The sequence below is a fragment of the Apus apus genome, chromosome 1, assembly GCF_020740795.1.
Source record: "Apus apus isolate bApuApu2 chromosome 1, bApuApu2.pri.cur, whole genome shotgun sequence".
NCBI lineage: Eukaryota > Metazoa > Chordata > Aves > Apodiformes > Apodidae > Apus > Apus apus.
Window position 1 is genome coordinate 8,681,431 of NC_067282.1, and position 14,028 is coordinate 8,695,458.

General features: G+C 37.9%; 1 protein-coding gene across 1 annotated transcript in view; it reads right to left on the reverse strand.

Moving 5' to 3' along the window:
• GRM5 (glutamate metabotropic receptor 5) overlaps positions 1 to 14,028 on the reverse strand; it is a 240,455-nt gene that overhangs the window by 1,759 nt on the left and 224,668 nt on the right. The gene's annotated exons all lie outside the window — the stretch shown is intronic.

The following is a 14,028-nucleotide window of genomic DNA, read 5'->3' on the forward strand; positions in this document are numbered from 1 at the left end:
CTTGAAGGGAATAGTAGAGAGACCTGGACATACTGTGTTGCAGAGGTCTGGTGTTTAGGCTGGCCTGGGAGCATTCAGCTTGGTGTAGGGTGCTGGCCACAGATTGCTGGTATGGGTCAGGGAGAGTAGACTGGGAGATGGAGAAACATAAACTGAGGAAAAAAATCTCTTCATATCCCAGTACTTGGAAGTACTGGAGCAATATTCAGAAAGAGGCTATGTCTCTTGTGGGTGGAGAGATGCTTCTGCTGAGCAACCTCTTCTGATACTTGGTGCGCTAGCCACCACTAACTCACAGAAAGTATTTTTTTAGTTGCAGGTCAGCTCAGAGAATAAAACTATATTACTAGCAGGAAAGCAATAACAGATAAGCTATACAAGCAAGTCCTCATAGTGACCTGAGTTTGGAGACAGCAACGAAAAATTTGTTCCATAGCTCCTGCAAAATGAGTCCTCTTAAGGTAATTTCTCTTCAGCCCCCATCGTACCCTTCTCTTTATTAAAGGTACTTTTCTCCTCTTCCTACCTAAGAAAAGCCAGCTGTGGCACTTAAAAACACATAGCATGAAACCACTTCTTCCCTTTTACATCTTCCTTAGGCTGATGAGCTGGTATTTATACATCCATTAGCCTATAGTCCTTGGGATTAAGAAAAACCATTAGAAATATTTCTTAACTGCAACACACAATGACTCTGAAATAATGTCAACAGGAAAAACATAGTCTCCACACACATATATAAAAAATGCAACAGAACTTTAAACAATTCACTTGGGTTTCCAAAACATTTACTACATCCATTTAGGATTTTTGGAAAGACAACCACATTAGAGACCCTAACAGAGTATCACAAATTTGTTTGCTTTTTAAGCCTGAAATAAATACACTCACACGTTAGCCTGCAGCATAACAGTTTGCAAGACACATAGTTTACTACACACAGATGAATTTGTGCCAGCCTTCATGTGGAGGCTTGCCATGCAAGTTTAATAGCTCTTCCAGTCATCTAATAAATAAATAAATAAATAAATGTGTGTTAAGTGTGAATGAAACCTTCTCGTGGGTTCATGTCCACGAACACATTACGTGGAATTACAACGGATCATGTAACACAACATATGCCAACAGGTTTCCCCTTCAGAAACAGCATGACAGAATCCAGCAGATGAACACAGTGTAAACCAGTGGGTATTTTAAGAGAGGCTAGACTGGGAGATGATCTGTATTAATATATGAGGGCTCACCCTTTTCCTCCAGTGATCACCAGGTTGTTATCTGGATCTTTGAAGTTAGGTGTTATGTACTCAACTCCAAAATGCCAGGCAGAACAGATGGTGGATTGTAACTCGCTGTTCAGACAATTCCTTCCTTTTGCTCTGCCTCAACCACAGCAAGCAGAAAAAGCAAAATCTAGCCTGTAGCACTCATCACTTTGAGTGTTTGCATCTCAGTGGATGTGCTTCTGAGTTGAACAGAAGCTGGTGCTAACATCTGTTGCCTCTGAGGATTGCATGCTCCTCTCAATGGAACAAGTGCTTGGTGGGTGCTTAGAGAGCCCTGGCTCTTTGGTCATGGTGAGTCCTGAGCTCAGTGGGAGCTCAGTTCCAGAAGCAGGTGCAGAGTTTGGGTTCTTTGGAAGAGGGGGATATTGTTTCTAGGTCTGGTATGATGGCCATGAGACCTTGTCCCAGCTCCAGCTGAGTTTGAGCTGAAGCAGGAAGCTGGATAACCTGACACTCAACCTTGATGTGGCAGGAGATGGCCCAATTCCAGTTTTAGGTGTTCTATCTGGTGAGGTCTCTTAACTCCTGTGAAGTTCAGAGCTCTGAGGGATCTGAGAGACCTGTCAGTCACAGAGGCAAAATAAATGCCATTTACATGAAGGATTAGCTAATGCCAATAGAAACATTTGCCTGAAGAAAGAGGTAAATTCTAGCATCCCCCTGAACTCAGGCACTTGCTTAATACAAATGTTCAAACCCTATGGCATTAAGTGTCATGAGCACTATAGTGCACAGACATTTTCAGCAGACTAAAGGTCAGATACAAGAGGTTGTGAAGGGAACATGTCACTCCCTCCCTGGTCACCATTCAGGAGACAATTATTGAGGAAGGATATGAGGATGATGAGTCTGAAGAAAGGAAAAGGAGGAATTTGAGGTTGTTTCCAGCCCTGGGCAAGGGTAACTGACAGTTAAATCTTCAATGGAGTAGCTGTCACCAGCCACTCTGAATCCCTGTTTGGTTTTGGGTCAGTCTTGGCTGGTGTACTCATTCTCTGCCTTTGTGCTATGACCAAGAGTAATCAAGATGTATGTGTGGCTCTCATGAAGATCCTGGGGCTCAAAATGTGACCCAGTAGCTGTGTGATGTAAATGTAGTGCAAAAGCCTGAAGAATTTCACTATTATTCAATGCAAATTCCTTGATATATAAACTGAATATGAAGCATGCAGCAATCTATCAGTAAGGAGTGAACCTTATAATCCTAGTTAAAATCCTAGTAGTTTGTCCAGCAATAACTGGAATTGTTATCTCAGAAATATACCATCCACTTTATCATGCTGCACCTACAGACTGCAAAGTCACCACTGGACTGAGCTATGTGATGGCTGGACTCGGTGATCCCAAGGGTCTTTTCCAACCTGAATAGTTGTATGATTCTATGATGATTTACCACCTCTGTGAAAGCAGCACTTCTTTTCATATGTGGGTGTGAAGCTGGATTATGGGTAAATTTCCAGTGACAGTTCTTTATGATTCTGCTCTAAGTGCATATTGTGAGTCTGTCAAATTAACTGGAAATCACTGAAATGCAGACAAGATAAATCAGAGCCATGGACTCTAATGGACTCCAGTCTGCTAATGGAATTGTTTATATTTATTGTGCCCAGCTCTGGCATGACCCTTTAATGATGAAACATTAGGTCAGTGAAATTTTAGTGTTTTCTTGTGAACAGATTTTGTCTCCTTCCCATGAGAGCAGCAGAATTACATTTTGAGCTCCCAAAGTGATTCCACTGAAAAGTTTGGTGAATACACATTTTTCTCCCCCACTCTGTTCTTCTGTTGTCACATTCCTGAGTACAGCAAAGTACAAGTCATATCCAGAAAAATAAAGTCCAATCCATTAGTGACAAAATTTCCAATCTAAAATGTTAGCAAAATACTTTTTTTTTTTTTTCATAAGCAAAAAATTTTTGCATGGCACAATTTTTTATTGTTTTCTGTCATTATAGGTTAATTATATTCAGTTTTATTTGTGAGAGGGATTTCCTCAGAACTAGTCATATTAATTGTTTCTCTAGTCTCTTTCCTAAAAGCTGTTTTCAGTTTGATAGCTGATCTCTTTCCCAACCTGCTAGACCTACCATGATGCAATAAGTAGAAGAAATGAAAGTGGAATAAACCAGAAAGCTTTTGAAGTCTGATACTTCAAATATTTCCCCTACAGCTGTTCACTTGCTGACGAAATAGTGATTAGTATTGTTTCTAATTTTCTTCCATTACTTAATGTTTTTAGAGGTGCTTAAGTTTTGTCTTTAAGGCTTTGTTCTGTATTCACATGGGATATTAATTGGTTTTATCCACTTAGGTGTGAAGAAAAATGTTCCCTTCCCCTACACATATTTGGTTGTTTTGGTTTTTTTTGTTTGTTTGGTTTTTTTTGTTGTTTTTTGTTTGTTTGTTTGTTTTTTGTTTTGTTTTGTTGCTTGGTTTTTTTTGTTGTTGTTGTTGTTTAAAAAAAAATCTGTAATCAGATATTGACATTTTTTTGTAATTGAGAACAAAAATTCCCTTACATTTTTGTATTAATCTTTATTTCCCAGTTCCAAATGAAAACAGATACTGAACAATAACATGATGGAGACCTGTCTGGTCTGTTGGCAACCTGTCCTCATATAAATATTATAAGAAATAATTTATACTTATTTAATTTGCAAGTCCATTATGAAAGGTCATATTTCCGAACACTGGTCAGTATTTTTTTGAGCTAAATTTGGTGGCAAAGTTATGCTTAGAATTTTCAATGTAGAGTGTTGCATTCAAACTTAAAGCAATATCTTGTTTTTTAAGAAGCTGACGTAGTTCAGTTATTCCTCCAACACTGCAGACCAGGCCTGTTTCTTAAGGACAGTCTTCTTCTGTCTTTAAGGGAGAAGTCCCTCTGTCTTACCCACAGAAGCAGCTGGCAATGTTAAACAAGATAAACTTCTGTGTTCAACTCAGTCCATACCTCTTTCTGCCAAGGAGAACTCATTATTAAAAATAAATAGTAAGAAGCTGTTGTATTTAAGAGTCTTCTGCTGAAACCTTATTAAAGCCTTAACGATATAATTACTGTGCCTGAAGAGGATTTGTATGCTCTCTGTAGATTTAATTACAAAATTACTCTTCTTAGGGGGTGATCTGTGCATGTGCCTGTGATGCATTCAAGCATGGGCTCATGTGTAGTTTGTTTCTCTAGCATCGTTGCTTGAGCCAATCTCAGATCAATATATGTTTTGGTTCTAATGACCCAAGTTGTTCATCCTCGTGAGAATACAAGTGCCTTGCAACATGATAAAAACACTGAAATGAAAGAAATCATTGAAGTGGCAAACTCTAGTACATTTATATGAAGAAGTCATAGTTTCTCCTGTGACTGTAGGACAACCTGGAGGACTGGCTAAAATGGAATGTAGCACCTTGAAGTGTCTAAACTAGGTCAGTTCTACCACTGTAATTGTTTACGTTGTTGCTATTTCTCTCATTTTAAACAGCTTTTAAGGAAACCTCTGCATGCCTGTGGAATTTGTTTCCCTGGGTGAAAATCAATTCTGCCACACAAAAATAGGGAAGGAGAAGGAGTAGGCATTGACCTCTTCTCTCTGGTGACCAATGATGGAAACTGAGGGAATGGTAGGAAGTTGTGCAGAGGGAAGTTTAGCTTGGACTTGAGGAAGAGATTCTTCACCCAGAGGGTGGTGGAGCACTGGAATAGGCTCCCCAGGGAAGAAGTAATGACACAGAACCTGACAATATTCAATAAACCTTTGGACAATGCCTTCAGGGACATGATGTGAACTCTGGGCTTTCCCTGTTCTGGGATAGGAGTTGGAGTGGGTGATCCAGGCTGTCTGAGGAGGCAGTTGAGCCACCATCCCTGAAGACATCTAAGACTACAGATGTGGTGCCAGGGGACAGGGTTTAGTGGTGGATGCTGCAGAGTTAGGGTAGTGGTTGGACTCGAGGATCTTGAAGGTCTTTTCCAACCAGAATGACACTGTGATACTGTGAAATAGGCTGCTAATGATACCTCACTCAAGTAATTTAACTGAAATTATTCCAGTGTTGCTTGTTCTAAGGAGATAAACAACAAAGAAAAACACAAGAATGATACAGGACAAAAATTCATTTTTTCCTGTCCCGAGTTCTAGAAGTAAACAACATATTTTGCAATTATTTGGCTAGCAAAAAAGAGTTGTTTTCTGTTAACAACTGCAAGGACATTTATTGATGTTACTGTACGAACTGTAATCTGTAATCAGAGCTGTTGTTTATATGAATGTGCAAGGATGAAAGAAATGACAGAGAGCTGATAGACAGAAACTTTGCCAACAACCTCAGCACAAGCACCAACGGCACTAGTGCTGGCAGCTGTCTCAGCAGCAGCTCTGGCTAGAACTGGAAATGAAGTGTCTGGTGTCTGAATGAAACATTTCCAGGACACCTATGATCATGACTCAAAATGCAAAACTTATTTTGATGCCAGATGTAACTTCTTTCCTCTGTTACTGTGAACTCACTGCAATTGGTAATTAAGGCAGCTAGTGCCGGGTTTTGTTTCTCATCTGAAAAATGTCACCTCAAGTCTCTCCGAGCACGTCTCCCCTACACTGGATCATCTGCTCCAGAATGTGGAGAGAAGACAGCGCCACCTCTTGAACTGCGGGTTCCGCTTCCTGATTCACCAAGGTTTAAGATGCTTTCTACATTGCTTAGTATTTTTTTCATTTTTTTTCATTAATAATTTACTAAAAGAATGAAAATGAAACTAAGAAAGAAAAGCTAAAAGAAAAGTGAAGAGAAGAGAAGCAAAGCGAAGCGAAGCGAAGCGAAGCGAAGCAAAGCAAAGCAAAGCAAAGCAAAGCAAAGAAAAGAAAAGAAAGAAAAGAAAGCAAAGCAAAGCGAAGCAAAGCAAAGCAAAGAAAGCAAAGCAAAAGAAAAGAAAAGAAAAGAAAAGAAAAGAAAAGAAAAGAAAAGAAAAGAAAAGAAAAGAAAAGAAAAGAAAAGAAAAGAAAAGAAAAGAAAAGAAAAGAAAAGAAAGGAAAGAAAAGAAAAGAAAAGAAAAGAAAAGAAAAGAAAAGAAAAGAAAAGAAAAGAAAAGAAAAGAAAAGAAAAGAAAAGAAAAGAAAAGAAAAGAAAAGAAAAGAAAAGAAAAGAAAAGAAAAGAAAAGAAAAAGGAAATTTTTTTATGCCTGCTGTGTGGAATCCTTGTAAAGCATCTAATTTCATAGTTGATTTTATCAGATATATATGAATGATTCTCACAAGTTATGAAGGTTGTAGTAACTTCTCTAATCAGAAACATTACTGTTATTGTTATGTCACTTTTCATCTTGAAAAATGCTAAGCCATTTGTAAGACTAATATACAGAGATATACCCTGATGTGAAAAATATCCACACAAGGGTTGGAACACAAAAGTAATAATGCACAAGGGATCTGTGAAAATAAGCACCTACTTTCCTTTCTGCAACATCTGCATTCTCTCTGGGAGGTTCCCAGGCTATTTAGTGGCAACTCTACTCAGCTCATGAAATTTGACAAGGACCACTGGCCAGGACACTGTGGCTGAAGACAACAAAACACAGCCATCAAAAGCAATTGCACTCTCTGTTAAGCAGCAGGTTTTCTTAACTGTTTGAGTAGGTCTTGCAGCTGACAGTCTTGCTGTGGAACTGTGAGACTGACACAGTTTCCAGTCTTTTTGACTGTTAGGGCATCCTCTTTAACAGGAACCTTTTTCTCCTCTCTACTTGACTCAGATCGATTACAGTCTGGAATGCAAACAGATTCTTCACTGTGAAGATATAAAATATAAAAACAGAAGTTTTTCAAGTGTATGTATATGGCCAGGCAAAACAGAGCTGAAAACTGTACAACAAAATGCAGTTGTTTGACATTTACATGTATTTCTCTTAATTTTTTTTTAATGTAGTGACTCCTGATAGCTTTTAAATTAAGAATAAATATTGCTGAAGACAATGCAAGGTCAGAAAAAAAAAAATAAAAAATCCAGACAATACACTGACAAGAAACAGAATCCCAGCTGACAAACACTAACTGGTGTGCATACACTTTGTACAATGCTCAGCAATGAACGTTCCTGGTGTTACTTAAACAGGAAGAGTCCCCCAGGTGTGTGTTATGTGGCTATGTTAGTTGGCAGCCTTACATAATTGACTGAATATTGTATCTAAGGGGAACATAACACTGTGCAAGTGTTTCACAAAACACCCTCCTGCAATTATAAAATTCACCTTTGATTTAACACTTGGAAAAAGCACAATTTGGTCATACTGTGCTCTGAGGTTATGTTTATAAATACCTTACAGGGGTAAGAAATTAGTAGATCTTTTAATAAATGATAAACAAAATGCTTCAACCTCATAGTAGAATGTAGCAAAATAATATAATGCTTATTTAGAATATTATTTCATGAAAGATTTATAACCATCTGTGACATATGCAGCTTATTGATTTATTAATGGAGATGTGTGGAGAAATGGATTTTATGTCCTATGGGAGAGCTGAACATTTGGAAATCTGATTGGGCTCAAAATGAAAGGAATAGCTGAAATCTCCAAATATTTCAGAGAATTAAATGGATACAAACCCATCAAAATGGCCATATTGAAACAGTTTGTTCCAGTAACACTGAAAAATTGCAGTATTTGACATTGATTAAAATTGTAATATTGGTGTGGAATGTCATGAAATATATAATGACCAAAACAAAATTGAAAATAAATATATAATTTAAATTAAATGGAAAAAGTTATGAAAAATATGCTCTGAACTTTGTTTAAAATGGCTTTGAAACGTTTCTGTAAAACAACTGTAAAACTCAGCACTTTCCTACAAGATACTTTGATTGAGAAGAACCGACATTTTCATACTGAAAATGTTTTCATCAATCAGTTTTTAGATTATCTTTTTAAAAACTCTTTTGATTAGACCTAATGTAACTCCTAAGATGCAATGGGACCACCATTCCAGAGGAGTCTTGAAGCTGCTTACTCCAAGTTTTAATGCTGTCTCTCTTCATCTGCTCTATTGGCTTAATGAGTCAGGGTTAAGATCTCTCCTCCCTAAAGCACCATCTTATGACAACATCACACAGGACACATGGTTTGGATCACTCTAATGAACATGTGCAGGGGTTTTTTGACGGTCAGATGGAACATAGAAATCAGCAGTGGCCACGTGTTTTCTTTTTTCTTTTTCTTTTCTAAACATACTATATGGGATGCACAGGAATTACAGACAGAGGATCTAGCCTGGTATTGTCCAGGGCTGCTCCTCTTGGTCACAGACATATCACACTGCCCTAAGGCCACTTGCTGTTTGCTTACCTGGTCATTGTAGCTCTCCCACCATTCCCCATACTCCCTTTTGGGGTGAAACACTCTATTTCCGACTTGTGCGGGGCCAGTCTCCTGCCTTTGTACCTAATAAATCACGACAACAACAGGAGCAAACAGAAAGAAGTGATTGTGTGCTCAGCTTTCTGTGACAGCTGCTGTGCAAAGGGCCATGCACATGGATGCTCTCATGGCAGTGGTGGGACATAGTGAAAGCAGCCATGGAAGGGGTGGAATAACTGCATAAAACCCCAGACCTGTGCTAAAGCAAACAGGGCTATGCAGGAAAGGTGCATTTTATTTTGTACATATATATATATATATGTATGTATGAGAAGCTAAACCTTCTACAGAATTAATACCATGTTAACATCTTGTCTTTGATATTTTTTGGAGTTAGACCAAAATGCTTGGCTAAACAGTTAAAGGGAAACATTATTTCAACAAAGGATCAGTGAGAAACGAGTGGCCATTTTCTCAGTCCTAACTTCATCGTTTTCTCTGATCTTCCACCCTGTAACACTTGACTTGTTCCTCTGCAAGCACCAGTGTAGCTGATTGCTTGGATAAAATTGGAGTGGGCTCACAGTTCGTGTTGTGAATGGGTCTTCCTCTCTCCATTAGCAATGAAAGGAGGCCGGATGACTTGCTGAGATGCAGACATAAAGTCAAGTGAAATCAACTCCAATCCTAGAGCCCAGTGTAGTGCTAGAAATGTTTTAAATAACCTACCTTGCACTTGGATGAAAAATTCACATGGAGAAACAGCTTAATACTTGAGGATGTAATTAATCCCTGGATGAGTTGCCAGGATAAGACCTGGTCATTGTTTACTCTCTGAGCACTTGACTGGGATGTGAGCATTGAAGAGGTCTTATGTTGGCTTTCTTCCCAGCAGTGAAATTCACCCTAATTGTACAAATTCTCATGCTAGGTGTTAATATACCTATTTAAAAGCTTTAATAAAATTTGGGAAACCTGTTTACAGATGTCTTCTCAAAGACACTGTGATATCCCATTCCCACATGTTATGAGCTGCATTATGGGTATTTAAGAGGCTTCTGTGGAGAAGCTGATAAATTTTAACACTGCTAACATTACAGAATAAATTACTTCTTTATGGCTTGTCCATTAACTTGGTCTAGATAGCAAAAGGTACCTTGAAGAAAACAAACCTGTGAAAGAGAAATAACCTGAGTACACACAAAGTGAGGCTAAACTTTGGATGCAGTTGTAGTAGTTCTCCAGAGGCAGTGCATATCGCATAAATAGCTGAGGAAGAAGTTTAGTGAATCTGAGAGTGAACCACAAACAGTAAAATAAGTGGTGCTCAGTGCAAGGAAGTCTTTTTATTTACAAATTAGAACCTTACTGAAAGGAAGACCAGCAAGAGCTTTGCAGTCTGGCTACCAAGGTTTTTAGGACAATCCAGAGTGTGGTATATGCAGTGCTCCCGGATAGGGATGAAGCTCATGCAGGACACACATGTATTGAATGAGGTTGATTCCTAGAGCAGAGGAAAAGGTGGAGGGGCTTAGAGAGTAGACAAATTCACTGAAAAATGCAGAATAAGTCAAACTGGATCATACAGATTCAATTTGGGCAGCTAGAGAAAAAAAAGCAGAGAAAACAATATGTAGAGACTTGGAAAGGAAGAAAAGGAAATAAATTTGGGATGAAGGTGTTAGACATCAAAGAAAGTAGAGCTTAGGAAGAGGTTCTCTGTGTCCAACAAGACAAGGAGAAAAAAGTGACTTAGAGAAAGAATTTGGAAACTCTAAATGCTTGGAATAAGCTGAATGCTAAAAAGTAGCCAACAGAAGGAAACAAGAGGTACATGTTCTTGGTAACACTGTCTTGAAGAGCACCCAGTTAGGATGCATGTGACCCAGATAAAGAACCTCCCCAAAATGCCCATTGCCCAGTCATTAGCATAAATTGCACTGCCATGGAAGTCAGCAGAGAATACTATGAACCTCTCAAGTATGAATCTACTAAAGAGTAACTCACACCATCAGAAGTAGTATGTTGTCACAGAATGCCTCAAACCTTGGACATAGTAACTACTCCATTCACTCAGTGCTAAACATCTGTGTAATGATGCACACAGTGGCCCAACTGATCAACCCTCCTCACGTGGAAAGTGCATCTAAAGAGTGCTTGGAAGCTGCAAAGTTATTTCTGTTCACCATTCTGGAAAGGCACACCAAGGGTTCTGTGTAACAAAGGGTTTCAGCTTTCAGAGCAGACAACAGCCATGATTTTGCCTCAGAATGTTAAGCAACAGAGAAATGCCCCTTTCCTGGTTTTTAAAACAAAAGATTGCCTTAAAATATTTAATCTGAGGAGAAAGAAAACACACCCTGAAACATTTCTTTGCAGTTGTCATAAAGAATGCTAATGTGAAAATTAATTTGCTATTTCAGCAAGTGTATGGAAGAGGCATGAAACACTGCAGCATGAGCAGCATTTCCAAGAAAAGATGTCTCATTCTAAATTCCAGGTCTATGTATTGGTTAGAAAAGAGAGAGAAGACTTTGTTTCTGTGCAGAAAGGGAGCCACTAAATTCTGTTGAGGAAATGACTTTTTTTTTGGCTAATTTTTAGTGTTTCCTTGGGGTCTTTGAGTGTGGCATTGTGGGCTGTGTAATTTTATTTTTTTTATTTAACTAACACAGGAGCAAGTTGTCTGAAGAAAAATGCTTAACAATACATACTAGTATGTTCTGTAAGTGATGATCAGTGACAGGAAATTTGGGAAGTAATTCCCAGTAATTCAGTCACTGTTGTGCTTGTCCATTTGCCAAATACTTTGTCACATCACTCTATCTTACACAGCAGTGTTCTGCATTCTCCAGTGAGGATCAGCAGAGAGAAAGAAACTCGAGTTTGAGGGACTCCTAGACCTTTCTTTGCCTTCTTCACTTCCCAACAAAACTCTTGTAGACCAAAATTCATGGCTGCCATGGTAAATAAAGGGGGATATGGAACCATCATCCTGAATGAGACCAATAGTCATTCACTAAAGTGCAATAGAAACCAATTTTAATGTGTAGATCCCCTTTTTTTTCCCTTTTATTTCAAAGAAAATGTGGGCCCCTGTACTGACAAGAACTGATAGTCTGTAAATATGGTCTTTATTATACTATGCCTACACTTTAGAACCAGGTGCGGGTAGCCTGGTTGTCCTGTCTTCATATTAAGTGTGAGACTCCAGGTGTTCTCATGGTCCCTCCTGCATTTACTCTCTCCTGGCTTCCATGCAGAGGGTCTTGGATGCCCTGACCAACAGTCCACTCCAATCCCGTATCTGAAGGACATGGGAGATCAGACTTTGAAGATGTGTCATAGCCTACATTTCTGTAGAGTTTGGTTAAAGAGAGTAAAATCCTGGAAAAGCAGTCTATGGGTACAATGTGGGAAGTAATACACTCATTCTGTTCAAATACCCACATTATGTTGGCAGAGAAAGACTACCCAAAAGGCAAGTGCCTGCAACAGTGACAAGTAGTTGTTTCAAATAATTTGCCCTCTGAATAAATAAATAAATAAACAAATATATAATTCCCAGTGATCAGAAACTGGCTTTTACTTTTACAGATAAGATGTTTTTCTTCTCTCATTTTTCAGTAAAAATTGTAGCTAATAAAAGATACCTCAGGCTATCTTTGTGTTTTGTTTTGTTTTGGTTTTTTATGCAATGCAAAGAAAAGATATTTGCTGTGTTGGAGATGGAGTTGTCACCAATTCATATTTCAAATGCAATCTTATACTGCCCTGCATAAATGTTGTTGGTTACTGAACAGGGACTGTGCCTGGCACTGTAAACCCCAGAGGAACAGAGTAGCTCTAATCAACACAGAAGTAATGTCCTGCTGAAACTGTACCTTGCAAGTGTGGGGAAAGTGATGTCTCTACAGAAACACTTAAGAGTAGAGATGTTCCAGTTTTTGGTCTGAAACACTTAAAATGGTATTAGATGTCTGAAGCTATTTCTGAATCAAGCTTTTCCCCACAGATTAACAATAACCAAAGCAGACAATAGGTATTATTTCAACCTCAACCTCTCATTTTGGCTATTTTGGAATAAACCTGAAGCAAGTTTATTGAAGCCCTGAAATATAAAAGTAATGGAGGACAGGGAATTCAGAAAGCTTCACAGAGTGCTGAGGAACCACTGTTTTTGCTTCCCATCGTTTTTACAGTGACTTTTCAATGTTTTTATGCCTGGAACTTAGGCAGATTGGTGCATGTCATGGAGCCATCCACATTTCCAGACCCAGTTATAGGTTTCAAGTGTCAGATCTTACATAGAAGTAGTATATTTACACGGTCTTGACATTAAGAAATAATGAAGAACTTGCATTTCATAGTAGCAGAGTTAAGACTGGCCTTTAGACTAAGGCTTTATGAAATATATGAACAATATGTTTTTGAATACATAGTAAAGAATGAAATAGGAAAAACATTGTCACTGTAGGGGCTGTTTTTTACTACAAATATACTATGTTCTTAAAAACCTATTCTGTGAGATCAGTCATGCTATCTTGACATTAAAAGACATTGCACTGAATACTTTTAAAAGGTTCTCAGCTTCCTACATGACATTTTCCCATTTATATAATGGCTAAAATAAATTATATGCTATTAACCATGACTTTTCATTCCTTTAAAAAAAAAAAAAAAATCACCAAATAAACATTCTTTGCCTAATAGGACAATTTCAGCAAACAAAATTACTTTAAATTCAAACTCAATATTTTTATTTTTAAATGCAGCTTTTTTTTTTCTTTGCTTTTTTTTTTCTTTTTTTTTTTTCCAGGTTATTCTTATTAAGCAATGATGTAATTGCAGCTGGTGAAATGAAATTACATTTTTGATGGAATAATATACAAAGCATTATACTGGCTCAAGGAAAGATTAAATCTATAGCAAAGTAACTAAGTTTATTTACATTATTCCAGAAAGGGTATTTCTGAAATGTTGAAGAAATAAGTGTACAGGATTTTTGTACAGTACAGTCTTATTTTAGTAAGAATTCTTGTTCTACCCATTCTATTCACTATGCTGACCTTCTGACCTCTCTTCCTCAGGTATATATAACTAGAGGTGCCATAGGAAGGTCTTATCATTTTGTTCATTATTTCCTTCCATGTGTTGATAAGGGAAGTTGCATCTTCTTTGCTCTGAAGCATTTTAAATGCTAGAAACTTCTCTAGGTTAGTGAAATGGATGGATGGGGGCCTGCTCTGCAGTATCTAACCTTGACTTTGAGTTTAACATGACATTTTTCAATTTTGCTGACTTATAAGAAAGAAGTTTCTCTTTTGAATGCTTTTTGTTGTTCATTACTTGGATCTGTTACACTATAATGTATATTTAATACACCAGCTCTATTT